Raw genomic sequence first — 27,156 nt, forward strand, 5'->3', positions numbered from 1 at the left:
CCTCATAAACTCTGATAATTCAGATAACTTATGCCCACCTTTCACCTCTCAGGTTTGTATTCCTCATCTCCCTAAAACTCACTTCTACTCCCATAGTTTTATCTTGCATACTTCTTAATATTTGAACTTCTTAATACTTGAACTTCTTAATATTTTTATGTATGTAATGCTTTTTTCCTATCCATTCCCTTTCTTTCCTAAGTTACTTCCACAGTAATTCCGTAATTGCTTTTAAAACTTTTCCTACTAGAAAGTTTTGTCTACATTGTATTTTGAACTGTGGTTCTAAGATTGCCTTTTACAAGCGAAGGAAGGAAGGAAGGAAGGAAGGAAGGAAGGAAGGAAGGAGAGAGAGAGAGAGAGAGAGAGAGAGAGAGAGAGAGAAAGAAAGAAAGAAAGAAAGAAAAAGAAAGAAAGAAAGAAAGAAAGAAAGAAAGAAAGAAAGAAAGAAAGAAAGAAAGAAAGAAAGAAAGAAAGAAAGAAAGAAAGAAAGAAAAAGAGAAAGAAAGAAAAAGAGAGAGATAGAGAAAGAACTTAAAGCTGACAGAATTCTGCATTTTTTGTCCAAGGCAATAAACTGGTATAGGATAAATTTTGGGCAAGTCCAGACTTCACTCTGAATAGCATAGCTAGTCCTAATTTCTGAGAGCAAAACCTTTTATTTCCCTCTGAGCATGCAGTCAGGGGGTAAAAACCATACTTGATTGCTGGCCAAACAGCAAACAGCAGAATCTAAATAATCCTTTCATTAGCAAAAATGAATCCTTAGCAAGATAGCCCACAAGTGAAGTGATTCTCTTTGGCCTGGTTTTCAGAGATCCCAGGTAACTGTAGTTCAGAATATCTAAAAATATAGATGCTTGACCTTTCCGTTGCCAAAAAACAGAGCAAGGAGTTCCTATAGGAACTTCCTATAGGAGTTCCTATATTTTACATGTATTTTGGGGGCGTGAAGTACGTTACAGGCATTCACACGTGGGCTCTGGTCCCAAGGTATTCATGACCAGAATATGTTGTTCATCAGTATTCAGAATGTTTCTCCCTTCCTCGTGCTTATCTCATGTCCTTGCTGTCTGCTCCTCCATGTGCGGGGTCTCACAAAACTGCTGTGGTGTTCCCCATCCAGCAGACTGGCAAAATCCAAGTGCTGTTGTCCGTGACGTAGGCGGTGTCACCAGCTTGCTGGGCCCACATTGTCCCTGGGCTTCGCTGGGCACCAGTTTGACAGAAATATTCAGCTGAACGTTTTACTCAAAACTGGCTGTCACTAATTTCATTGGAAATTGTCTTTAAATTGACTGGTCTATGACAGATTCTAGAGGTGACCCAGGTACAGTCCCCTGCCCTCTGCTGTTCTCTAGAACAGTTCATTGCTATCTGCAAACCAAGGCTGAAATTCAGAGATAACTCTAGAGTGATACCAGAGGGAAGCAATGAGGAGAAATAACCAGATAAGAGGAGTTTGATGGGGAAGCTGGGTCTGTGTGGAGGCTGAGAAAGGCTTTGGCACTGGTACAACCTCTTGGGGAGGAAGAAGCAGCAAGACGCAGTGTCTGCCTATAGGGCTGGGGGTCACAAGCAGCTGCGGCCACCCAGCTGGCAGGCCTGGGCATGGGGCAAGGCTGTCAGTGCCAAACCAGCAGCCGCTGCACACGGGCAAACCTGTACTGTACTGGGCAGCCCAGAGAGCACTGGGAGCACTGCCAGCCCTGCTGAGCACAGGAACCTTGGGGGTGATCCTTGTTCTTGGCAGACAGGAGGGCAGCACAGGGTGATGACTGCCACCAATATTCAGAAATTTGTCTGCATGTTCAAAAAGCCACAAGGTTAATTCAGAAAAGCACAAGGCATATTTCTAGACCTTCTCTACTTCCTTGTCATAATAAACAATAATTATGTACTGACTTTACACAGAGATGTTAATTTTAAGTCAGGCTCAAGCTATACACGCTCAGTGGTGGGGCAAGGCTGTGGGGCGTTTGCACGGTGAGGCTAGGAGTGCGGGCAGGGCAGGGCGTGGAGCCTGGCTGGCTTTATCTCAGCTGTCACCGTGAACTTTTCAACTCTCACAGATGCTGAACAGCTTCAGCGTTGTCCCCTCTGTCACAGGCTGTTTCAAAAACTTCAGCAGCCTAGTGCAAAAGGTACATTGTGTAAGCTGAAAAGTATGGGCTGAGCCCACTACCCCCTCCTTGCCCATCAGCAGCAAGGAAGGCCTGGGCATTGGTGGCTTCTTCCTGCATCCCATCTGTGGGGCTGGCCCTCTGGGTCCTGCCAGAGCTCATAGAGGGGAGCACATGGTTCAGCGGGTTCCTGAAAGGTGCCTCGGGTGGCGAGAGAGCCTGACCGGAGAGAGAAAGCACATTTTGGGTGCCCCATGCCTCGTGCAGCCTCTCTACCCTACTGCATGCTGGTGATCCCCGAGGGCTGAGCAGCCAGCCTGGGTCTGAGGGGGGAAGCAGGATGGTGCCGTCCCTCCATGTGTTCACCTGGCACACGGAGCAGGACCATGCTCCTACAAGTATGAGCTGCCGAGCAGACGTTCACTGTGTTTGCAAAAACGTTAAATAACATAAGCTGGATAAACTGGATTTCTCCATCCCTCTCTTCACAGGGCCTCACCACTTTTTCATCTTTGTGTCAATGTGGTATTTAATGCCTATTTTTAAAGCCCACCAGTCTCCCCAGGAGTGCTTTATGGACTGACTGAATGTTATGTGGTCAGTCTGCAATGCCACAGGAACCCCAGCCGCGTGCTCTGCCACTACAAAGCCCCTGTACAATGCTGCTTTTTATATCTTGCATTAAGTTAAGTGTTGGAGCAGGCACAGTTATTGGCGTCTGGTGTCTGCTCAGATTATTTTGAGGTATTTAAACTTAGTAAACTGGCTTTTTTTAGGCCCATATGCACAGATCAGGTGGTCACCTGTGGCAACATGTTTATTCACAGATTCTAGCCACTTTCAGGGAACAGCCTTCTCCAAATATAATCAGGGCTATTTAAGTAGCTGCTCACAGTTACCCCTCAGTTCACACAAAACACCACATACTCCCTCATTGAGCAACAGCTCCCGGAGACAGAAAGGGCAAAAAGCCATAGGCAACCTTGCTCTTGAGTTCCCCAAAGATTTTTATGATCCTGCTGTAAATGAATGTTTACTTTTGAAGAGCTGCATGCCCTAGTAGAGTTTGCAATTCTATTAGTTCTGAAACTAGCAGATTTACCTAGCAGTTTGACAGTTGCTAGCATCCCTTAGCCTCCCTTGCTTATTGACTGCATTGTGGACAGGCAAATAAAAGCCTGGCTCGTGGATGGATGTGCATTTAGCTGGTGGCACAACAGGTCCTGTTAGCTCTGGTGAGTGTGCTCAGGAGGAGGACTAGGCTCAGCTTCATAGAGAGGATGAAGGGGAAAGCCTTGGCACAAATGAGTGGTGAAGCTTAAAAGTCTGGAATGCATCAAAAGAGAGGACATACGTGTATATCTGATGACCATGTTTCCTTTCTTGGCACCTCTCCTCACCCCAAGACTACAGTGCTCCTTCTGCCTCTCCTCCTTACCCTCTGCTTCACCTTTGTCCTCCATTGTGCTGTTTCTTGCCTTCCTTCCTTGCTCCTTGATGTTAATGCAGGCCTCACAGATGCTGTCTGCAGTGACTGCTGCTCCTGCCTCCACACTTAGTGGCTCCTCATTCATCATGCTGGCTGCCCTCCACCTGCCTGGCTTGTCCCTTGCTGCCGGGCAGGCCTGTGTGTGAGAGGATGAAGGATGGGGGACACTTCTTCATCTTTCTGTCAATGCGGTATTTAATGGTTATTAGATGCCTATTAATGCCAAAGACAGCTCCTCAGCACTGAGAGGATCATGAGTGGATACAAATTCACCTCTCCAAGGAAAACTGCTTGCTTTGAATGAAGAATAAGAACAGCCTGAGCTCTGGGGGATTTGCTTGGTGCTTTCCTGTCACCAGACCACTTTGTTTTGATGACAAGAACATGCCACTATTTGGGAATGCTGACTTTGTATCTTTCACAGAGAAAATTTCATCCAGAAAGGTTTCTGTTGGTACAGAGGGAATGTGTGATTCATCAACACACATAATAACACATATAAGAACTTTCCCATGAAACTCTGTAATACTAGTGTAGAATATTACCTTTCTGGAGATCTAAAACAAAACAAGTCATTGGGTGACTAAAGTGATAAAGCACTGACACATCATTTAAAAAAAAAAAAAAAAAAAAAAAAAAAAAAAAAATAGGTGAATTTGTTTCATTTGAAGCAAAGAGGAGAAAAATGTGATCCAAGGTGATTATACCTCAGAGGGGGAAGAGTTATTTAAAATCATGACAGGTGGATTTTACAAGGAGGAGAGCCCTGAAACTAACTCAAGGAAAATTAGTTTACATATTAGAAAATAATTTCAGGAGAAAATTGATGAAATAACAGCATTTTTGATTCCTGGAAGTAATGTACACAGCCTCAGCAGCAATATTCAGCCCAGACCACAGAACGGCCTCGTAAGCTCAGCCACCAGCTGAAGCAATTTATACTGTCCAGGCAGTTTAACATGAAGGACCACGAACATGAGTGTCAAACTGCAGCCACACTGCTCAGTGAGCAACTGAGAGGAAATCAGTGCTTCTGTGCATCAGCAAACACATGAGCATTATGCTGGGAAGAAGCAAGAAAGAGAAGAGTAACTCCAGCTCCAGGACCTTACATTCTGACTATCAAACTTGTAAGGATGCTGCACCATCATCCCCATTGGGAAGATTACACATCCATGTAATTCAGTCCATCTGGGCTGCACAGACACAGCCTTCTGGTGGTGCCTGCAAGCACAGGACATCGTGTTTGGTCAGGGCAATGGGAAGGAGCCCGTGCATCCGAGCCATCTGCTGCAACATGTGGGGGAAAGAGAACACCCAAGGAGTGCTGTGGTCACAGCACTACTCCCACATGGGTTTCCTCCACAGAACCAAGTTGGCACTTGGTGAGGAGGTTGCATGATTTTTTATTGTATCTCAGCACACATGCTGATGTCTGCATTGCTGCGTAAGAGTCGGTCATGCATTTATCTAAGCGCCAGATCCTTACACTTACAAAACTGTAGCCATGAAAGCTACAATGACGGTGAAGCAGAGTTATTACCTGTGAATAAGGAAATAAAAACCTGTCCCCAGGTATCTGTGAGATCTGTGGAAATGTGGCAGGTTTGAGTGATGCAAGAACCAGAAGATTGCACATCTTTGGTAGAAACATTGCATTCTCTGCACGTACGTAATCTGCCTGGCTCGCCCAGAATTCGGTGCCAGCGTGTCAGATCACAGTGGATGCCTGCAGTAACTGCATTGTTCCGGCTAGCTTTGTGCTTGCATTCATCCAGGACTGTCACAAATACAATTGCTCTAATTTACAAACAGGGAAATAAGAAACCTGAAAGAAGCAAAGGCTATTTAAAAAGAGCTCACCCTCCCTTCCTAAAAATGTTATCAACTACTTCATAATGTAATATCAAGCAGGAAACTTGGTGCCAGTTTCCAGCATTACACATACCACTGAAAAAGAAAGGAAGCTTTCCAAGCAGAAAGAGGGACCTCAAAATAGTGTGGGCCATGCAGAAACCCTCTTATTTCATGCCTCCTCCTGCTCCATCAGTAATGGTGCAAATATACACTCCAGTCTGCTAAGGCATAAATTTCCCTCTGTTCTGCCTTTGAGAGGACTATCAGAGCGATCAGGTAGTGCTTGTACCAGCTCCACATTGAAACTTAAACACCTCTGAGATCTACCAATAACATTCTTCTGAAACATCAGAGTCTGGATCCTGGAGGAGGATGAAGCTCAGCTGACTGCAGGCAGTTACAGAGAGCACTACTCACAGAGAGATGGTTGTGGACCAGGGTCTTTTCTAATAGCCTGTAGCAAAGAAAGGAAGAAAAAAAAATCTACAGTCATTTGTATGTATTTTTTCCACGTTACTTACTTGTTTAGCCTGACTTACAAATTTATGTTTCACGATTTTCTTCCTCATAACCAGTCCCATTTGTTACCCAGCACACAACAGAGGGCCTTGAAGTGCTGTTCTGAGCAAAATTTCTCTTTTTTTTTGACTTTACCATGCCAGCCATATGGAAAGGAGAGAGATTGGGTTACAGCTCAAAAGTCACATTTGTAAGTCTTGGTTTTCATGCTCACCCCCTGGGGATTTCACCTGTGTCCCTGCTCCTGAGCAGCAGGAGGGAGCCAGCCACACACCGCCTGCCAGGGGCTTACACTTTGAGAACAGGGTGTCTCAGTCCCATCACCCTTGTTGCAGTGTTAAAGACTGATGGGTATCACACAATTAAGGCTTATCCCCCCCACACACACACACCTCGACACACATACAGATTTCATTTCTGAGATTCCAACAAGGACATCATACTAAACTGATTATAAAACTTACATGTACTTGCTCATTAGGCTCAGCAGGAACAGCTTTGCCTCTGTAAGGTCCCTCACTGGTTTCAGTGACATTATCCTGGCTTTATGCAAGTGTCAGGCAAACAGGACCTGGCCCCAACCTTGGCCCCAACAGGCAGGGAACTATCAAATTATCTGTAGCACGAGTCTCATTTTTGGAGCAGTGCAATTTTCTCCATAATGATGTTGTCTTTGTTCCTCGGTTTCTGGCAGCAGAGTGGCTCACACATGCTATTAGCAGATGGTGTGAGATGTACATGGAATTTGTGCCCAGAACATTTCTTCCATTCTTCCTTCCAGACTGAAGAAGTGCAAATTCAAGCTAAAAGCATGTACTAACTACAACCCTTCTCCAAAGAGGGCTACAGATAGTTAAAAGCAGGATCCTGTATAAGCCTCTCAAATATTTCAGTTTCTCTGTCGTAGTTTAACTACTCAGCACACATTCTTTCAGTCAGAAATGCAGGGAGTGCATGTCTGTAAAACCATACTCCTTGATGCCCTTATGTCAGCTCCTTTTCAGGATCAGCTGTTAACAAGCAGTATGCATTACAGGAAGACAGAAAACTTCCATGAATCTCTCCAGTAAGTTGAGGCATCCATCTGTGGCCCGTAAGTAACTGTTGTAGGCTTGGCAGACCTTGGTGAACTTTGCATAGACCAAGATAAGTGCATAGGCTTAAGTATCAGGCAGACAAAATGCCAGAACGGGCGTGAATTCAGGAGCATGGACCTGTGCGCATTGCTCAGCCTCCTAAAACAGGAGGCACTGGCCTGATGAATTCCACCTCTTCCCTATTGATGCTGCTATGAGCTTAGACTAAACTAGTCTTCCAGTGTGGCTGCCGCCAGAGAAAGTCTGGGAGCTGGTGTTCTAACCATGTGCTTCACTCTTTTCCTGAATAACTATTCACTTTGATCTGAAAATCTTACCTAGGGTAAGAAATGGCTTTCTGAAAAATCTTCTTATGCAGGGTTCTCTTTTACTTCTAACATATTATTTTCCTTTCTGTATCCCTGAACTGAGGTGAGTCTCACTCAGAGTTGTTCCTGAGCTTGAAAACAAACACTGACGAAAGATTACTGCTTTCAGGGCACCTCAGCCTCCATCAGGTTGGACCCGATGATCTTTCAAGGTCCCTTCCAACCCCTACAGTTCTGTGATTCTGTGATTCAGAGTTTATGTGAGAACCTATTTTTAAGATGTTCTGCTTTTGTCCCAAAGGACAGTTTTATTCCCACTTCATGAGCTTGTGTGGAAAAACAGCAGATCCAAAGACACAAAAGTGTGTGGAAACTTGATGCTAACACTTAGGATCCAAATTTAAACTCTGCATGTTGATCCCACATATCAGTAAGGGGAACAGTCCCATGACATGTCAACAAAAAAAGTGCAATCAGTCCATGCTTTGGGACCCACTGCTCCATGGTGAGCCAGGTCACTGCCTGCCTACCACCACTGTCCCTCTTCCTGTGGAGGCACCATTCATAGTCACAAGCCGCCTCCTGGAGGTGGGTGCCCCAGCCTGCACAGAGCCTCCGTCACTGAGTAACCCACTGCTTAGGCAGGGCTCCCACCAGGAGCAGGGATCTAACTGAGGTTAGATAAGGACTCAGCCCCATCCTGTTCACTTGGGTAGTGCCTGGATCCTGAGGTAAAGCATGCAGCCTCTGGTGGAAGTTACTCCACCTCATGCTGGGTGTCACAGCCGTGCTTGGAGCAACACCAGTACCGGCTTCACAACCAAATCCACCAAAAGCCTCACTGCAGAGCTGGGTTCTAGCACCTGGCCCCACGCAAGGCTCGGTATCATGTGCAAGGTGGAGCCAGCCGGCGCAGCACTACCCTCCTGCTGAGGGACTGGCAGGCCAGCCCTGCCTGAAGCCCTCACACCTCCAGGCAGAGCAGAAATGTGGTCCTGGGGTTTCCTGTGCCACAGACAACTGCCATGACTGCTGGGATGGCAGCTGAAAGCACATCCTGCACCTGCAAGGACCAGGACAGCTTCCTCAGGAGGCCAAGGTCATAGGTCCCAGTGGGGCTGAGGCTGGGCTCCGTGGTATGCGCCCCACAGCTGCGCTGGCAGCTACAAGGCTCACGAGCACCTTAGTGTTTGATTTCAGTTTTAGGCACCTGTGTGCAATTCCAGGTGTTGATGCCATGCCTTGGAGTATGGGAGCACTCACCATTAGGAAATCATGGTTAAAGTCCCTAGAGAAGAGGACTTCAGTCATAAACCAGATGCATGCTGTAGACCACAGTGGGCACAATCAAACCTTGTACCCCGTGAAACTTTCTGTCATCAAAGGACTTCTCAGGCAGAACAGACTATGATTCTCCATGGACTCAGGAGGTTACTGCTGTTTTATACAGTAAGATTAAAAGACTGGAGTAATCAAAATTTTTGATTTGTCTCTGTGTAGATTTAGAGTTTACACGTAGAAGCTACTATCTCAAATGTAAATTCTGAAATGTCTTTTATTGGAAAGATATTACACCAAATATTTAGAAACTGCTTCATTGCTACAGTTCCATGATGATGTTCTTCTCTTTCTAGCCAGTCTCAGAGAATTTGTTCCTTTTGCTCAATAACACAGGCAGAAGGGGCACTGACTACTTGCTTTTATTTGTGGAAGTCCTTCTATTCCAAAAGTATTCAAAATAATTTTCTTTTGTGCAAACGTACGTCCTTTTGCATACTGTGCTCTCTCTCATCAAAGACAGAAATCCATCTCCCTAGTTTTAAGCAGTTTTCAAGTTTTCAGATATTACAGTTCTCACGAAGTACGAAGGTCCGTCTCCCTGCATTCCTCTCTAGTGCTGCTGGCAGTTCAGAGCAGAGGGGACAGCAGGCAAAAACACCACTTTGCGTCTCTGCCAATACAAAGCTATCAAAGTCATACTTTTATGTACACCTGCTTACACCTTCCACTGATGAAAAAAGAAAAAAAAAAAAAAAAAAGAATGCATAGTAGAGGCACACTTGTGCCAACCATGGAATTTATTTCCTTAGAAAGATATTTTCCCTAAAGCCTAATAGAGATTGCAGCGCCAGATAACTCACATACTTTGTTCCAGTGTCAAGGAACATGCAATAGAAAGGGCTGCAGAAACACCATGGCAAGCCCCTGGAGTGAACACAGGTGATGGGATAGCCAAGTTATCCCATGTGCAGTGAAAGCAAAGGCAGAAGGAAGGAAAAGCTGAAAGTGAAAAATGTCATTTTTGTTAGATTTTTATCATACTTGGGGGAAAAAAAAAAAAAAAAAAAAAAAAGAAGAAAAAAAAAAAAAAACAGAATTGGTCATGTGGCTAAAAAAGCTAAGTTTGATGTAGTCTGCAATGCCTGCCTAATGCAATGAAACAGTTTATACTAAAAGCTACTGATACCTCAGATCTTTCCTCTGTTACTTCCTTTTGAAGTTCAAATCCAAAAAGCTTCTTTGACTTGAGTGAGTACCTTTACTTGCCCTTTCTTTCCCTTGAAGCAAACTTAAGTTGTAAAATTCCCTGGCGGATTTCTTGCTCCTTCATGAAGTTTATTCTCTCCTTTGCCCTCCTCCATATAACCAGACCCCTCTTCACAGTTGGGTGAACCTAGAAAATCACTCAGAGTGGGAACCACGTGAACCAGTTCAGTGAACATCAGGTAATTGCACTGTGCCTTAGAGGTCTTTCCAAAGGTCAGATATTTCTGGGTAATTTTCCAGCTACTTTATTTGTTAAACGAAAACACACTGAAATTGGGGGAAAAATGAGGTAGCTTTGTAGAAGTCTGTAATTGTACAAACAGCTGGGCTGGCACCTCTTGAGAAATCCCAGCCTGTGGATGAGAATGCCTGGCCACATGGCAGTGCTTTGGGGCTAAGCATCAAAGGCTCATACCTTCAAAATTTGTCTGTTCTTACAAAATCGGTATAGTTTACTGTTGCCCCGAGAATGGATGAGATTTTCAAATACACATTTCAGTAGATTCTTATAATTCTCAGCCACTTCCGAGCTTTTGGGAAAACAAACAAAGAAATAAACAAACAAACAAAAACACGTCTCTAAACACAGACACACATGCACAGCAAGTAGACAAACAAACAGCAGGGCTTTTAAACCTGGAGATCTCTGATTGCTTTCTGTGAGGTTTCTCCAAAGTCTAAAGTTAAAGGTGAGTTGACACTCTAGCTTTTCCTTCCAGGCACTACAAATTTGTGTCTCTAACAAACCAATAAGCTATGTGATAATAAATAGGAAATTAAAACTGGATTTAAATGAACTGATGCGTCAAAGCCTTGGGATGGTCACATAATCCCAACTTCCATGCAGTGTTGCCAAGTGACCTCTGAAGAACAAGGAACATATCTACAGCTCTCCTCTGAAGCTTCACATGGTTTTCTGTGTACACCAGATGATCAATGCTGTCTATGTACGTAAATGGCTAAGTGTTGAACAAAGGCTCCTCATGGTCATCTGAATTTCTGGCAAGATATTGCAGCTCTTCCCAGGTTTCAAGTTTTTAAGGCATCATACTATAAGTACTGTACAAAGTAGTCACCTACCACATATCAGATCAAATGCAGAAAAACTGATTTATTCACTACAGTTGCTCCAGATTCAAGTTGAAGATAAGGTTCATTGGTTTGCAGGGCACTTGGATGCTTGCTAGACATTTGTTGCTTTTGGAGTAGCTGTCAGAGGCAAGATGACTGGAAAAAGCTCAAGGATATCCTTCTGGGACATGCACTAAATGGGAACAAATCAAGACAAATTATATATATTTTTTTAAGTCCCTTCCAACCCAAAGCATTTTGTGATTCTATAGCAGTGTGTTGTTCCTTCCTCCTGCTGCCTGTGGCCTGGGGTTACTAAGATCTGTTGATTATTCCTACAGCTTCCACAGAAAGTAACTTTTGCAAATTGTCATTATTGCACAAGGATCTGCACCTGTGCTGGTACAACTGGGATAATGTTGCACAAATCAAGATAATGAAAGTGGCTTCTTGGCATCAAGGTTTTCCGGAGAACACAGACTGGCTCCAGTACTAGATACTTTTGAAAACATAAGGACATAAAGTTTGTCAGAGGTCCATGCAACCCAGCAATGTCTCCAATAGTTGTCATTATTGATTCCTCAGGGGGAGACAACTAAATTACTCAAGGCTGACTGTATTGCTTTAACTATATTCTTGCAAACTATTTCAAAGATTTCCAGTAGAGGCACCAGACCTCAAAAATGTTTCCAATCTTCTGGACAGTATTCACTATTCCCAACATTTGCAGACCATAAAAGATCAGAATCAATAATTACACATACACAGCTCTCAAGAGGTTGTCTGGTTAAAAAAAAATAGATCAATAGATCAATGGATTACCTCTGACACCTTTTAAAAGGCTTAGCTACATCTACCAACTTCAATTTCTCAGCCATCAGGGTTGATTTACACAGAAAGATCCACACTTAGCTGAGCAGTGCCAGTTTCACCTTCTTCTACTACTCTTGAGCTGAAAAACTCTGATTTTGGAGATTTGTTACTCACCTGTTTGGCTGACAGCTGAAGTGGAGACAGACCCTCCTGCACACTCTGTAAGGCACAGTTCTTCTGAGAAAAGACCTTCCTCAGGTGTCTCCACAGCAAACACAGGCACCAGGAACTGGTGTCATGTTGGTGCTGTGCCCCCTCCAGCTCCTGCTGCACCACAGCTGCCTTGGGTGGCTCAGCCACACGTGCAGCCAAGCAGTTCCTGGACATGTGCAGGTAGCAGCAGTGAGCATCAGTTCAAAGACAATTTGTGTAAATCCCCATTTGAGATGTTTCAGGAACTCAACTTAATTAGGTAACTTTCATAGACACAGAATTTGCATAAAGTCCTGAATACCAACATATGGTCAATCCATCTTGCCCCACTGTTCAGCACAACGTACTCTCTTCCTTCATGCCTGCTTTGATTTCTTGATGCAAGACAAGTTCCACTCCAACTGCATTTATGTTGTACCTGTGTTTGAAATGAAACATTTCAAACTTGCACTTGCAGGTCTATTTTGAGTAATATCTATAATAATAATAATTAAAAAAAAAAAAGAGCAAACCATTTCAGTATTTAAAGACTGCAAAAGTTTTATAGGTTTAGGGTCAAAACGGAGCCCAACTGGAGGAGGTCAGGTGGCAGTTCCTCCAAGGGTGGCTAAACAGGCACTCTCAGGGCAACCCACAGGCTGGGCTGTTTTGGAAGGCAGTGCAGCATCTGTATGTAGCAGGGGAACATCTCCCTCACCTCTTCCTCTTTTCCTTCTCATCCTTCTCCTCTCCTCCACCCCTTTTCCTCTCCCTTTTCTGTCCCTCTCCTCCAATGGTAGCCTTGGCTTGGCACTGTTGTGTGAGTATGCATTCCCTGTATAAGTGCAGATGTCTTCAATGAATGATAAGTCAGTTTCTTCTGCAGAGGTGGATGCCAGGAGTTCTCTTTAGTATCAGTAATGTTTCATTATGAGTTCGTCTGCTCCTGTGTGGAAGGAGCACAAAGCAACAGGCTGCCTGAAGACTGACAGCTCTTGAGGGAGAGCAGAACCAGACCCCAGAATTACTGCTGACCAGAGAACCTGCCTGAGTGGAAAGAAAGAGCATTAATTAGGATTAAAGGGAAGTAACGGGCTTAGTACAACATGACAGCTGTGCCAAATAGAATGCCACACTTTCTAGCTGCTGTCAGATCTCTGTGTTATACTTTGGGTATTGGCCAAATTATGCTGTCTGTATAATTCCTCTGTTACTGTAAGTCACTGGAGAAGGGCAGAATTGTCTATATTTAGGCCACCAGGTCCTCTGTGTTAATCTTTATTCCCTCTTCGTTTTAGTGCTCTGCTTGCTATTTTTACCTTGCATATTCTGCAGCAGGTCTGAATACTTGAAGAAGGCAGGCCAGCATTTCCCCAGAAGAATTTAATGGACATAACTCTGGTTTGTTTTCCATTTTCTTGTTTCTTCCTTTCTTCATGTGCGGATTTTCCTACAATAAAGGCTCCAAACAGAAAGCAGCAGATCTGAAATGGAAAGCCAATGATAAATCAAATGGCAGCAGAAAATAAGGTAACATTTGTAATGCAGTTTTGCCTAGAGTTTCAATGGCAGCTGCACTTATTTAAGATTATGAAGGTACGTTTGAAAAAGCAAGCAAAAGATGAGTGCATGACAGATGCAAATCATAATAGCACTGTTGCCAGACTGAGACAAGAGAAATATTTGCTGCACACCTTCATTTTCCATCAGCCAGGTCCCTGCCTTGATCACAGTCAGTAGGACCGCGCCCAGCCAGGAAAACCACTCACTGAGTAAAAAGGGTGGTAAAACCTGGCAGTAGGTAATTAGGGCAGTCATATATTTGTCATTGTAAATCAGTGTTATTGCTAAACATCTGATCTCTACGTGATGTAAAACATTGGCTAAACAACAATATTAATTGTTATTTTCCATTACTGTAACCTTCAGGAGTTTTCGTTTGTGTTATTCATTCAATCCGAACAAAAAAACCTGGGACCAATCTTCCAGTGCATTGCACAGCTCCTGAGGTGCATTCTTTCTAGTGGGACTGAGCCGAACTTGCTGCTCCCGCTCTGAAATGACCACAGGGCCCAGGCACACCTGGGGAAGGACTGGAGGCTGCAGCAGGACAAGGGCTGCTTCACTCTGGCTCTGCACATTGCCGCTGGACCACCTCTGCTTTGGCTCTGTCCTGACCATTCCCCTGCTTCCTCCAATTTTCCTCAGAAGGAATACAGATTTAAGTGACATTCCAACTAAAGAGGGACCTGGTAACCAATAGTGATACTTTTCTCAAAGCAGAAAAGGTATAAAGAGGAGCACAGGCAAGGAGAAAAGAAGAAATATTTCTGGAAAAAAAAGCTCCAAGGCTGTTGATGATACAAAATGCAAAGCCTGGAACCCAAGGAGTGCATAAGCAAAGAGTACTCTGAAAAAATTAGAGAAAGGTTAAGCAGCATCCCTGAGCAGAAGCGGAGCCACCGTGCCGGCCAGCTAGCCCGTGTTCTCACCCATCTCAGACTGTCAGAGCTGGGGTGCAATGAGGAGCAGCAACACCAACCAGGACAGGCTGATGCATGAGGGTGGGGAGAAAAATTATTTCAGAGCTGGAGCTGATTTGTGTAGAATCTGGCTGTTAAACAAAGAACCACAGTGTTTTTAAAATTCTGCCCGTTGAACTAAGTTTCCCTCCTGCCAATCGGATTACTTCAGCTGGCCAAACAGTCACACCTCTTTTTAGAAAAGAATTTGAGAAACATGACCAACACAGTGTGACAGTGTAGCTAACCATCCCCTTCACTGTGCTCAGAGAAGAATGTAAAAGAAAATTCAGAGAATTTCTATTTTTAAGCCTAATACGATTCTGTGCTTAAAAATAAAATAATGTATTGGTAGGTATATTCTAGCAGTTTTTACACATTTGCATTAAATGTATAAAATGATTTTCTTTTCATTAAAAATTAAAAAGAAATAATTTGATTATTGCATATAGATAGGTGCTTTTGGAGAACAAGGCTTCTCTTTTACTTCTGAGAATGCTTTTCAGGGCAACATGTGAAATCAGACTCTGAAGTAAGGTACATTGTCTCCCTTTGCCAGATAAAACACTTGGATGTCACAGGACAGTATCAAAAACAAACCAACACAACATAGCTGGGAAGAGCTGGAATTATTTGGGACAAAAATATGTTGGGATACCACCTGTGTGAGAGGCTGCTGCAATGGAGCTCTTCAGCGGCTTTTCTTTGGTATCCCGGTTTCATCGGCAGAAATTGTCAGACTTCATTAGATCAAACTGAAACATCTCTCTGCCCACAGCCAGACAGATCACAGCCTTTTGCCACAAGTTATACCAATCACTGGTTCTTAGACTATAACTGTTCGATTGGCATAAAGTCTAACACAGACATACGTAGATCAGGTCGTGATTTTAATTTGAAGTTACTCTCAGTGAGCATAATTTAATATTCCTGAGACAGTTCCATATTAACTTAGGGCAAAATTCAATCGGGATTTTGAAACAGCTTTGAAATCAACTTACAAAACGCATCTTCAGTTACATCAGTTCAACTTTGTACAGTTCTTTAAATAACAGTCATTTTTATGGCTAGTATACATCAGAAAAGTGGAAGATATACAGGAACCATGTTTGTGAAATTCTAACTGGATTCCAAATACCATAAAAAGTATAATTTTAGTTATTGCCAATTTCCATACATTCCTGGCAGCATTTGCAGCCTGTGAAATCCCCATCTATGTAGGTCGTTTCTCTCATTCAATGTGCTCATCTTCACTTTCTGACCATTAGCTCTCAGCCAGTTTAGAGCCTCACTGTGGGTGGTGTTTTTCTAGATAACTGCAAAGCGCACATAAATCCTGCCTTCCTACAGAATGCTGAGGAACACACCCCAGTTGCCAAGTTGATAGGGAGGGGATGCCGGGCCCCAGCCACCACGCCACAACAAGTGCCTGCAACCACCAGTTCTGCCTCTGATCAGGGCTGGGGCTGCATTCAGAACACTGTGGCTTGGCAGGCAGGAAGAGCCAAGCACATTCACGGCGAAAAATGGTAAATTAAAAGTGGCTCAACTGGAGTGTCTTAGTATTTAGATGTTTTCCCTTCATTTTTCCTAGTATATTTATAGCTGGTACTTTATCCTGCTATGGTTAAATGTTGCCAGTATCAAGACTTTTTTCTTAAAGAGAGCAAGTCAAAACCAATGCAGAAAGCTCACCATTTTCTTAGTATTTTGTGATTTAGCAAGTCCTGAGCTCATTTGTTTCACCCTCCACGTTGTCTCCTCTCTTTGGGCAGGGCAAAACAATTGATCTATCTGAAGACTGGAGGAGGCCAATTTTCTGATCTGACCAGGAAACACGACGCAGGGATTTGAGCCTCTGGTTGGGCTGAAAGCTCTGCAGCAGCCAGGCATCACACGGACTCATCAGCTTGTCTGCCTGTGGCCAGGACACTGTGAGGTCTAGAGGCAGTGGTGCTTGGCTCTTGACCCACTTTCAGCTCTGGGACAGGACTTCTCTTGCGCCTGGGCAACTTGCAGCAGCTGGACCTGGATGAGGTTGCACAGCCCACCACAGCCACTGCAGCGTGCTTTTCCTGTTCACAACCCTTGCTCAAAGCATCAGCTGGGAGCAACAGAGACATTTTACTTCACTTTGATTCACTCATGGAAAGCTGGACCCCGAACCTCCCCACCCCAGCACAACTTCAGTTTCTTGCCTGAGGAGCAGAGGGATGCAGAGCCAAGCACTCAGTGCTTTTTGGCTGGCCCAGGGACCAGCAGACTTCATCATGCACCCAGACTGGGAGAGCACATAGCTTTGGGCACCCTGCAGCCCCAGGTGGCCGTGCTTCTTGATGCCAGCCTTTAGCACCCTCCTCCCATGCAGTGGGACCATCCTGAGCTCCCCAGAGCTCAAGGGGCTGGTGGCAGCTCACCCCAGCTCCCTGGGCAGAAGCTCCATCACTGGTTGCACTCATGAGTGACTTGCATCCCCTGACTTTGTGCCAAGGACCAGGCGCTGAGCAAGGGCATAGAGGGTATGCAGTCATCCTCCCGCTCCCACCACAGCTTGAGTGTAAAGGAAGCCCACGTATACAGTCATGACAGCAAGACCAGCAGGTCCACCACTGGGATGCAGCCAAGGAGCATCCCTGCTCAGGAAAGCACTGCAGTGGTGGTGGGGGTTACTGGAAAGTGCCTTAAGGTTGTTCTCCTGCACCATGAAACCCGCCAGCCTTTGGATGCCAGTCTGAAGATTTTTGGTACTCATGCAGGTCACGAAGTACACAGTGATCTGTGTACCTTATTTAATACAGTAATTTGAACATATCTGCTTTTTCACTTAATACAGGCAACTGTTGTTTCAGTGTCCCCTCAGGACATTATGTTCACCAAAGAAGGGCCCAGGGACAAAGAACATCTTTTGAAGGCTCTCATTACTTCTCTGCCATATTTATCATATCTGATAAGCTTATCTGTGAAATACCGAAAAGAGATGTTTATCTCTTCTGTTACAAATAACTTAGGCTAAAGTTACTTTGATACAAAGCTTTTGCAATTCCTTTCTGTAAAGAACTACTTAAGTGCTACCCTTGAGGAAAACTAGCATAATGTTTCACATCTGTCTCATTTTGTCTCTAATGAAGACTACTTTTTGTACCATCTCTACCCTTATATTATTACTGTGGGTTTTTGATTTCAGTAAGCAGTAAGAATTTTATTTACTTTTTACTGCAGTTACAGTTTCGCATGCATTTCTCTTTGAAATCAATGAAAGACCAGGTATATTTTACATGAAAGAAATATTTATGTGTTGTTTTCATACAGTACAAAAGGCATTTCATGGATTTGGGATTTGTCTAAGTCCTGTGTATTTTATTTCTTGATGATACTCTGAAGTAGATGGGAAATTAACAACTGTGCCTTAGGAACTGTAACTCACATAGGCTGGACAGTAGGTCAAGGCATGTAGCCACATGCTATCGGTCAGCACCACACTGACCCTATACTGAACCATACTCCCAGTGTTACAGAACATTAATTCTGACGTATCTGTGACAGTGAGCAATTTTCCAGCAATAGGGCAGACTCAGTGATCTTGGACAGGCAGGGTCTAACAAGGTGAGAGATGAGTCCTGTTGAAATCTTTCAAGCATGAATGAAAGAGGAAGTTGTTCTTCCTATTTATGAAAAGTCTGCATCCAAAGGCTCTGACCAAGCAGGCTGGCTAGGGCTACAGTGTCTGCAGTCAGCAACAAAGAGGTTCCCGCAGGGACACAGCCCTGATGTGCCACGAACCTTCTTGTGGGGCTTGTCAGGACACATCTTCAGCCTTGTGCACACTATTTCACAGAGTCAACCTGGCACATTGATCCAGTGTGTGTACCCTTATGCAGAAGGAGCTGGAGCCGCCTCCAAGCTGGAAGGACCAGGACACATGGTCTGTGTAGACTCATGCCTCAGGGCAGCTTTGCCTCGGGGCACACAGGCTTGCATGTCTGATCCTGGCATGTCAGAGAACCACTGTCAGTGCCTGCAGCTGGGCACCTTGCACACTGCCTGCTGGCAGGAGCCAGCTTACCATGCTTGTGGTGCACTTTGACAGGGTGGTGCAGCACAAGCAGGACCAGCAGCAGTCTTCATCTACCACATTTGCCAGACCCAGTTCACTGCTTATTGTGGGCTTTACCCTATTCATTAATATGCAGGAGGAACTGCACATGACAGGCAAAAAAAGAAAACTCAATAGCATTGCCAGTAAGTATCTATACTGTCCTACAAAACATGTATTAGACCAGTCTAGGCTAAGCTTATCATGTCTTAGATCTCCATGTTGCTCATTCCAATGCAGGATCTCAGGCTAACCACAGCAGAGAGAGAAATAGCTGACACAAAGCACAGGAAGAATTTTAAGCATTCACCACTAAAATACATTATATATTAAAAATTCTGTCAGTATTTACTGCTGAAGTCAAGAGCATCACCAGATTTAGGCTCTGTTCTATATTTCATGCTGAGTTCAACGATAATATTTAATCACCAGAATTCAGTTTGAAAGTTCAGAAATTTTTAAGAGTCTCAAAAACAGTTTAAAAGGACTCCCTAAAGCACATTGCCTTTCACAACAGTCAGAAGGCACTGGGATTATTGCTGCAAACTCCTGGACTCAGAATGCAGCTGCGAAGCCCCTTGTGCAGGAGAGGTTTGTGAAAGCAAGAGTCTGTTAGGAGGCCTAGATGGAGTGGCTGATGTGCAGCCACCCCGGGCTGTTCTCACCCAGCTGGGGCTAAGCCCAGCACCAAGTGCAGGAGCCATGGCTCCGGCCTCTCCTGGCCGGGCCTCGTGGCCTGGCAGCACCTGGTACCGTGCGGCCCAGCCTGGCTGGAGGCTGCTGGCTGGCAGGAGCTGCTGTGCTCTGGGGCTCAGCACAGGCACGGCTGCAGTCTGGGGACCCTCAGCCTCCACCAGCCGTGGACAGGGACATTGTCTGAGGTCAGCACATCATGCTGACTGCCAGCGGTGGTTCTGCTCACTGGTCAGTGCTGCCAACCCCCAGAACACTGTTGCACCTCATTACTATGTAGGCACCACTCCCTGCTCCATGCAGCCCGCCAGGATGGACCCAGGGCCTTTCAGAAATTGTCCTTGTTTATTAAACAGAACAAAAGTCTGAAGCACTGGGGAGCAGGGGAAGGAAGAAGTTTGGGTTTCTTCCCTTGTCTTAGAAATATTTAAGGAATGCTAAGCCTGTCTCAATTTGCTATAGGGTCTCCTGGGGCCCTCACAGATGTTACTTTTCCCACTGTTTCCTCAGTAGTTGTACAGACTTTCAGAACCAGAATTTCTCATCTAGAATACAAAACAGAAAAATGCCATTCTTTCCTGCAATAGTTAAGTCTGGTCTCATTCATTTATCACTGCAATAGTCCTCAGAATCACAAAACCCATCTCCTTATTCCCTCCTCACAAGGCTCGAGTGAGGCTAGCGGATGCCCAGGAGCAGTGGCTCAGCCCAGCAGCGGCGCTACCAGCAACCTGCATCACTCACTGTGCCCCAAGGGACCCAGTGAAGCTGACAAGGAAGAGTCAGAAAGCAAGTCTGTCTGAAGGCTGTCAGTCAGAAAGACGAGTAAGTCTGTCTCATAGATTTGCAAAGCCCCTGGAAATGCAAGTGCATGGTACCAGCTAAAAAGACCCAAGATATGAAATACTTCAAGTTATTCAAGGTGAATAATAAAATAAAGTAATACCAATAAGGAATACTTGCATTTTAAACAATCGGTACATATATCATCCACCAGGAAGGCTGCCATATCCTCCAGAACAGACTGCTTCTGAAAAGACCATAACCTGTTAGCTGCTGTCACCACTGACACCTGAGACAGCAAACAACAGCTAATCCTTACATGGTCTTTGTGCTAATGACTAAACCAAGAAACCAAGATAACTGGCATCCCTGGCAAACTTCCCATTTAATTCAATTAACTCTAAGCAGGCATGTGCTGATTGCACTGGTCAGCATAAGAACGAGCCAGAAGCCAGACCCCTGGCTTGTGACATTAACGAACAAGGAGGATTTGAGTGATGCGCTCTGGCACAGTTGCCAGCAGTCTACCCTGTTGCTCCTGAGCTGCCCAGGATCTTCAACAGGCTTCTGCTCAGAAACTTGTATTTGGGGCACTTTGCTCCCAGCAAGCGCAAGATGAAAATTGGCATAGGTTTAAGCAGATTCTGATACTTCAGTGCATGAGGCCAACAACAAACAAACCTGCCTGCACAAGGTGCTACACAAGGAACACACACTCACACACACACACTTCTCCATTTGTCTCACCATGGGCTGGGTATAAATTTTCTGTTGGGAAGATTTTGTGATGAAAAATCATCTTATACAAAATGGTGTGGAAAAAAATAGTTTTTCTGAAAATGTTCATCTTTTTGCTGAGAAAATGAAAGCAACTTATTTCATTTCATGATGTTTTTATTTATTCTGAAATACTGTTATGTGTCAGTTTGAGCAAATGACACGCTGCGTCTCCTCACTAGCACATTGCGTTAGAGCCTCAGAGCTTCCAGGAAGATTATGTTTCCTCTAATGCAATGCAGATGTCTTGATCGCCAAGCTGCTCTGTGTGCCCTGGGAGCTGCTGCCCTCTCCCTGGGGACCCTGACACTTGCAGAGATTCAGGTTCCTGAAGTGCTGGCCAAAACATGCAGTTTAACAGGGAAAACACTTCAAATAGAAATTGACTTTGAAGACGGTTCAAGAAGCAAACTGACCACTATTGATTCTGGGAATGTTGAAATGTTTCAATTAAATAAAAAGGCATTCCTGAGCCCTGTTTGGATTTTTATCTTCCCCCCGCCCCCCCCCCCCCCAACAAATAAATAAAATTAAAGGTTTTCATTGCTTTTGAGATAAAAACAAAAACTATATCAATTTCTCATCAGACAGATACTCAGTTTCGTTCAGCTCTGATTTCATTTTAAGGTAATTTCTTTAAAACACAACTACTAAAAAATTTAAACAATGTCTGTTATATGGTTACAGAAGAAAAGGGGTATAATAACAAGCCTCTCCTTCCCAAGCCTCACTAAACATCTGACTCTGCTAATACCATTAACTCCTTTTTTCAAACAACTGAAAAGAGAAGGAAATCTGACACTGCACTGCTGGTGTTTGTACAGATGCAGCTCTTTAGCGTGTTTGGTTAGTAGTAGGAGAACTGGAAGAACTTGAGGCCAAGTCTGAGGAATGTGCAAATACAGAGACATTGGTGCAGACCTTTACAAGCCCTTTAATGAAGCACTTAAGGCTATTCATATGGTGAGATGGCTCAACTGGTGGGACATTATTGACTGCAACCATTTGAGTGGAGGATGCCACCTGCTACGCAAGGCCTTCTGTTACAGTAGACCTATCTACACCAAAGTAAAGAAATCAGTGCAGTGCAGTCATTCCCCATCTGCAGAGCACTCTGTAAACCAGGAGCTGCCAGTGCCTCATGATGGCACTCGGGATGATCTGACCATTCAGGGGGTGTTCCATCACCTTTCCCTGCACTATGGTCAGACTGACAGGCCTGTAGTTCCCCGGATCCTCCTTCCTGTCCTTCTTGTAGATGGGTGTCACATTCCCAGTTAACCTCCCCATTTAGCCAGGACTGCTAAAAAACCACTGAAGGTGGCTTGGCAAGCACTTCCACCAGCTCCTTCAGTACGCTTGGGTGGATTGGATCCTGCCTGACCCCACAGACTTATGAATATTCAGAAGATGTAAGAAGTTTCTTACAGTTTCCCATGGGATTATATGGGTTTCATCTCAATTCCTGCTACCAGTTGATACAATTTTCAGGTCTGTGTGATAGAAAAAAAATGCTCTCTGAATATTTTCCTTTTACTTTTGAACATTTTTCTACATTAAGTTTCAACAAGCTGCAACATATTTGCCTGCTCACATTATTTATTTAGTTAAGGTTTTGAAATAGAAAGAGATTTGTATAGATGTTTCCTCAGTGGCGCTTTTGAAGTGTTATGTCTGGGATAACTGCTAAAATCCCTAGCACTATATACACTGCCAACATAAATAAAAAGTATATTTAAGGATGGGGGATTATCCATTCCATGACAGGGCTGTGCTGCATACTATAGTCTGCTGTCAGTTCTTAGCAGCAATTTTGTTTGAAGTTCAGACCAGCACAAATAATGCTGATGGTCTTTTCTCTAAGAAAACAAAGCTTTCTGACCTTCAAATGGAGCTGTAAGGAGTCGTGTGTGAACACTATATTGGATGTATCTCAGAAACATCAAGAACTAGCTTCAAAATGTTTTCTTTGGGGAAAACCTCTTATGGCATTCCTGTCATCTTCTGGCCTGTGTGAGTATCCTCCAAGAGGGCTGAGCTTGTTACAGGAAGCTGAAACTGCTGCTAACAGTTATCGTGATGTTGTATTCCTTCCTACATGCAAATTCACCAGAGAAAATAAAGCTCAGGTGCTCTATGTCAGCAGAACTTCAGTGCAATCAATCTTTGAATGTTAGAAAACCTATACTCTGGGTCCAGCTCATTAACATTGGATATTATGCTTATATAAACCTTTAATTTTGTGGAAGTTTTTCCAATGGATGGGGGTGCCTGGCAGCAATGCTGTGCACTCGTCTCCCATGTGCTCCCATCTGCATGTTCATTGTCTTCCAGAAAAAAACACTCCCAACTCTGCTCTGAAAACCAGCCATCTCCAGGTGTCTTCTGCCCCAACAGGCACTGCATGTAAGCTAGCTGATATCCATGAGGGATAACACAGACGACACTAAAGAGACACTCAGAAGTACCTGCAGGCAGGTGTGTCCTGAAAGCAGCAGGGACTTGATCGTGAGATGTAACTATGTGTTGTCATTTGATCATACATGCAGGTAAATTTGGAAGTAATGATAAGTTTTTGCTGCTGCTGCTCCTAGCAAAATAGGGGGATGCTAACGTTAACAACCAAGGAAGATAAAACATCTCCTGCTAACCACTACATCAGGGTATCACAGTGAGAAACAAACCCAGCCTGGATGAGTGTATGTCTGGTAAAAAAAACAGAAAGTCTTTTAACACATGCATCCAAATCTACCAAAAGAAATGGAAGACTTTCAATTAACTTTTTTAGGGTATGTCATATTTTAGGCAGAGAAAAATACTCACTATTTAATTGTATATATTGTGAGAGTTGTTCTCCAAGATCCATAATGAAACCTGTAATTCCTAATATATTTCCATTACAGCTGCAAAGTCATAACAATGAAGAAGTAAACAATTGCTCTGCTTCTATCATAGAGAAAATGCGTTAAAGACCTGCTGTGAAGTCTATGGCAGCATGCAGACTCTTGCAGGCTTTTAATGCAAGTACTGGGTGTACACTCTTCTGCCTGTGGTGCGTTCATCCGTAATTTGTGTGAAAATGTTACAGTTATATTTTTATTAAACTGCTCTGCATAGCACCAGGAGTTTCTGATCCATAAATAAGTCTCCTTGGAAAAGCCGCAGGATGTTCTGCCTCAGTTCACACCTGAATCCTCTGATCACTGATGGTGTTATGCTTCCAAACCAATGCCTCCTCTGGTCCTTCCTCAGTATCTGAGTTGCTCTTGGTCTAGCCAGCAATTTTATTTTTTATTTGCATCTCCTGCTGCAGATATTGCCCTTATGTCTTCACAAGAATCTCCCAGTTCTGCTGTGATCCACACAGACAGAAGGACCACTTCACTGTGGCTGCGATGCAGAGCAGCCTGCACAGCCAGGGCAGTCAGGCTGGGTCCCCCAAGTGCCGGTCCCACTCCTGGTACTACAAATGTCTGCATAATTCATACGATCACCACACAGTTCACAGCAGATAGCCAGTTCCCTCTTCTCCCCCATCTTCCTACACTTGGTGCAGGCATGAAGTGTTCCCAGGCTCCTGCAGTTGCACCCTGAGGTACACTAAGTGCATATGTTGCTGGTCCCTTTCACATGAATTTCAAAAGAGCCAGGAAATTCACTCCTTAGAGAGACACACTTCTTTGTGCCCAGCCCATCCCACAGAATGAATAAACTTAGTCAAGATAGCCAGGAAAATATGTCATTGCTTAAGGTGACCTGATATTCAGATTTACCTGAAATATCAGTACAGGCTGGGGGATGGCCTGCTGGAGAGGAGCTCTGAGGAGAAGGACCCAGGGGTCCCGGTGGACGACAGGTTGGCCATGAGCCAGCACCATGCCCTGGTGGCCAAGAAGGCCAATGGGATCCTGGAGTGCATTAAAAGGAGCGTGGCCAGCAGCTCAAGGGAGGTGATCCTCCCCCTCCACTCTGCCCTGGTCAGGCCTCACCTGGAGTACTGTGTCCAGTTCTGGGCTCCCCGGTACAAGAAAGACAGGGATCTCCTGGAAAGAGTCCAGCGGAGGGCCACAAAGATGATATGGGGCCTGGAGCATCTTCCCTGTGAGGAAAGGCTGAGAGACCTGGGGCTGTTCAGCCTGGAGAAGAGAAGACTGAGAGGGGATCTCGTCAGTGTATATAAATATCTGAGGGGTAGGGGACAGAAGGATGTAGCCAACCTCTTCTCAGTGGTGTGTGGGGATAGGACAAGGGGCAATGGCTGCAAGTTAGAGCACAGGCAGTTCCACACCAACATATGAAATAACTTCTTCACGGTGAGGGTGACGGAGCATTGGAACAGGCTGCCCAGGGAGGTTGTGGAGTCTCCTTCTCTGGAGATATTCAAGGCCTGTCTGGACGCCTACCTGGGCAGCCTGCTCTGAGGAACCTGCTTTAGCAGGGGGGTTGGACCCAATGATCTTTCGAGGTCTCCAGCAGTTCTGTGATAACAAGTACAATTTTTGGGGGGTGAAGTAATAGATCCAACCCCTTTTGTTATTGCTGCTGAAAAGGCAACCCAATAATGTGAGAGAAATGGGTGACTGGCTGTAATTCCTAGTGCTCAGCAGCCCCTTTACAGGCTGTGCATGTCTATCAATCCTCTGAGTCCTCTTCAACTCATTCTATCAGCAAGGAGAGCATTTTCAAGTGAACCAAGGCTATACTTAAAGCTGGTTGCAAAATACAGACCACTCTGATCAGGATTTATTTTAAATGCCAAATGTTTTTTGATTGGAGTTCCCAATTGGTGGGTGAGCTCCTGTTTTAAGGTAACAGCACTTTGGTCAGAGTCACAATTGCTTGAAAAGTCATCAAAATGACACTTCATTAAGTGTCGTCTGCCTGATCACATAGATGAAGTTATCTGGCATATCTCTCCAGGAAACCAAGGTATAACTAGCGTGAAGAACTGTGTCTTGTACAAAAGCTTAGACTTGCAGCTAGAAATGCCTTTTCCCAAATAACAGCAATTGCAGCTCACATCACAATATTCTCAACAACTGAAGATTCACGTTTCAAAAATGAACCAAGACTGAGTGCTATAATGCAAAGCTCAACAGTTGTATTCAAGGCTGTGACAGCCTCACTGGTCTCATCTCCCTTCCTGGCTCTTCGTGTATATGAATTATCCTCCCACATAGCTCCTTTTGTATCAACAATATACACAATGTCTTTCCAAAGGCAAAGTGGAAATCCCTGCAAGTATTTCTGGTGCTGCTTCCAGCCAGAAATAACAGTAATCTGATCCATGAGCAAATTCCATTTCTGTTACTGAATTCCTTTGTACAAATATCTTAGCTTTGAAAAGGTTTGGCAACTGCTAGACACAGGCTAATTTTACTTATAAGGTGTGAATCAAGGATGATTTGCAAGTTTCTGCATCACAGAAAGGATGTGTCTGTGGCCCCTCTTACCATTTCTGATTGTCAACAGAAAACATTTCAGTTCAGCTGTCTTAGAGGTAACTTTAAACATACTAAAAGCCCTGCAGATCCCACCTCTAGCCACCCTCATGGTCTCCAAAACCAAATAGCACAGCCAAATCCAGAGCCTTTTCTTGAGACCTGGCAAGCTTCCAGCCTTCTTCAAAACACGTCATTAACAGGCCACATTATCCTGGGCAAAATTTAGTCTGCAGTTTACAGTTTAAAGAGTTGAGCAAATTATCAATTCAGGAAAATCCAGCAGACAGTTTGTGAGAGAAACAGGTGACTGAGGAAAGGGCAAGCTCCACTCCACACTGCACAATGCCTAAACCCCATGAAAGCACAAGCACCAAGCTGCCAGCACTGCAGCAGCAGCAAATTCCTGGAGGCTGCATTCTGCCCAGCAGCCAACCTTGCTGCAGTGTGATCAGAGGCCCACAGCCAGCTAGCAGCCTCTGTGCTTCTTCACTGCCAACAGCTCCCATCCAAGCCAAGGCTCCTCTAAGTACAGCAGCAGCTCTGCCACACTGCTGCAGCCTCACAGCACTGTTTCCTCCAGTTCCAAAGTTCTCACAGCTTCTGAGCGGTTGCTCAAAGCCAGGTTTAGCCAGCAGCTCAGCTGTAGGGGTCACTGGCAAAACCAGAAACAATGGGAATTTATTTTTATCTAAGCCAATTAGGCTGGCTGGCATGACTGTAATCCTGGGGAGCCAGGTGCTGCCACCCAACATGGCCTGACAGCACCAAGCAAGGGTGCCACGGCTGCTGTGAGCACACACTTCTAGAATTTTCTCTCTTCATTCTCTC

General features: G+C 44.6%; 1 long non-coding RNA gene across 1 annotated transcript in view; it reads right to left on the bottom strand.

Moving 5' to 3' along the window:
• Nucleotides 1–5,393: 5,393 nt before the first annotated feature.
• The window catches only part of LOC116492302, a 65,902-nt gene continuing 44,139 nt past the window's right edge, over nt 5,394–27,156 (bottom strand). Inside the window, exons 3-6 of the long non-coding RNA XR_004253592.1 lie at nt 13,336–13,500; nt 11,999–13,063; nt 11,021–11,204; nt 5,394–5,923 (exon numbers count right to left, since the gene is read on the bottom strand). This is a non-coding gene — a long non-coding RNA (uncharacterized LOC116492302). The remainder of the gene's footprint in view (nt 5,924–11,020; nt 11,205–11,998; nt 13,064–13,335; nt 13,501–27,156) is intronic.

This window comes from Aythya fuligula, chromosome 9, assembly GCF_009819795.1.
Source record: "Aythya fuligula isolate bAytFul2 chromosome 9, bAytFul2.pri, whole genome shotgun sequence".
Classification (NCBI taxonomy): Eukaryota; Metazoa; Chordata; class Aves; order Anseriformes; family Anatidae; genus Aythya; species Aythya fuligula.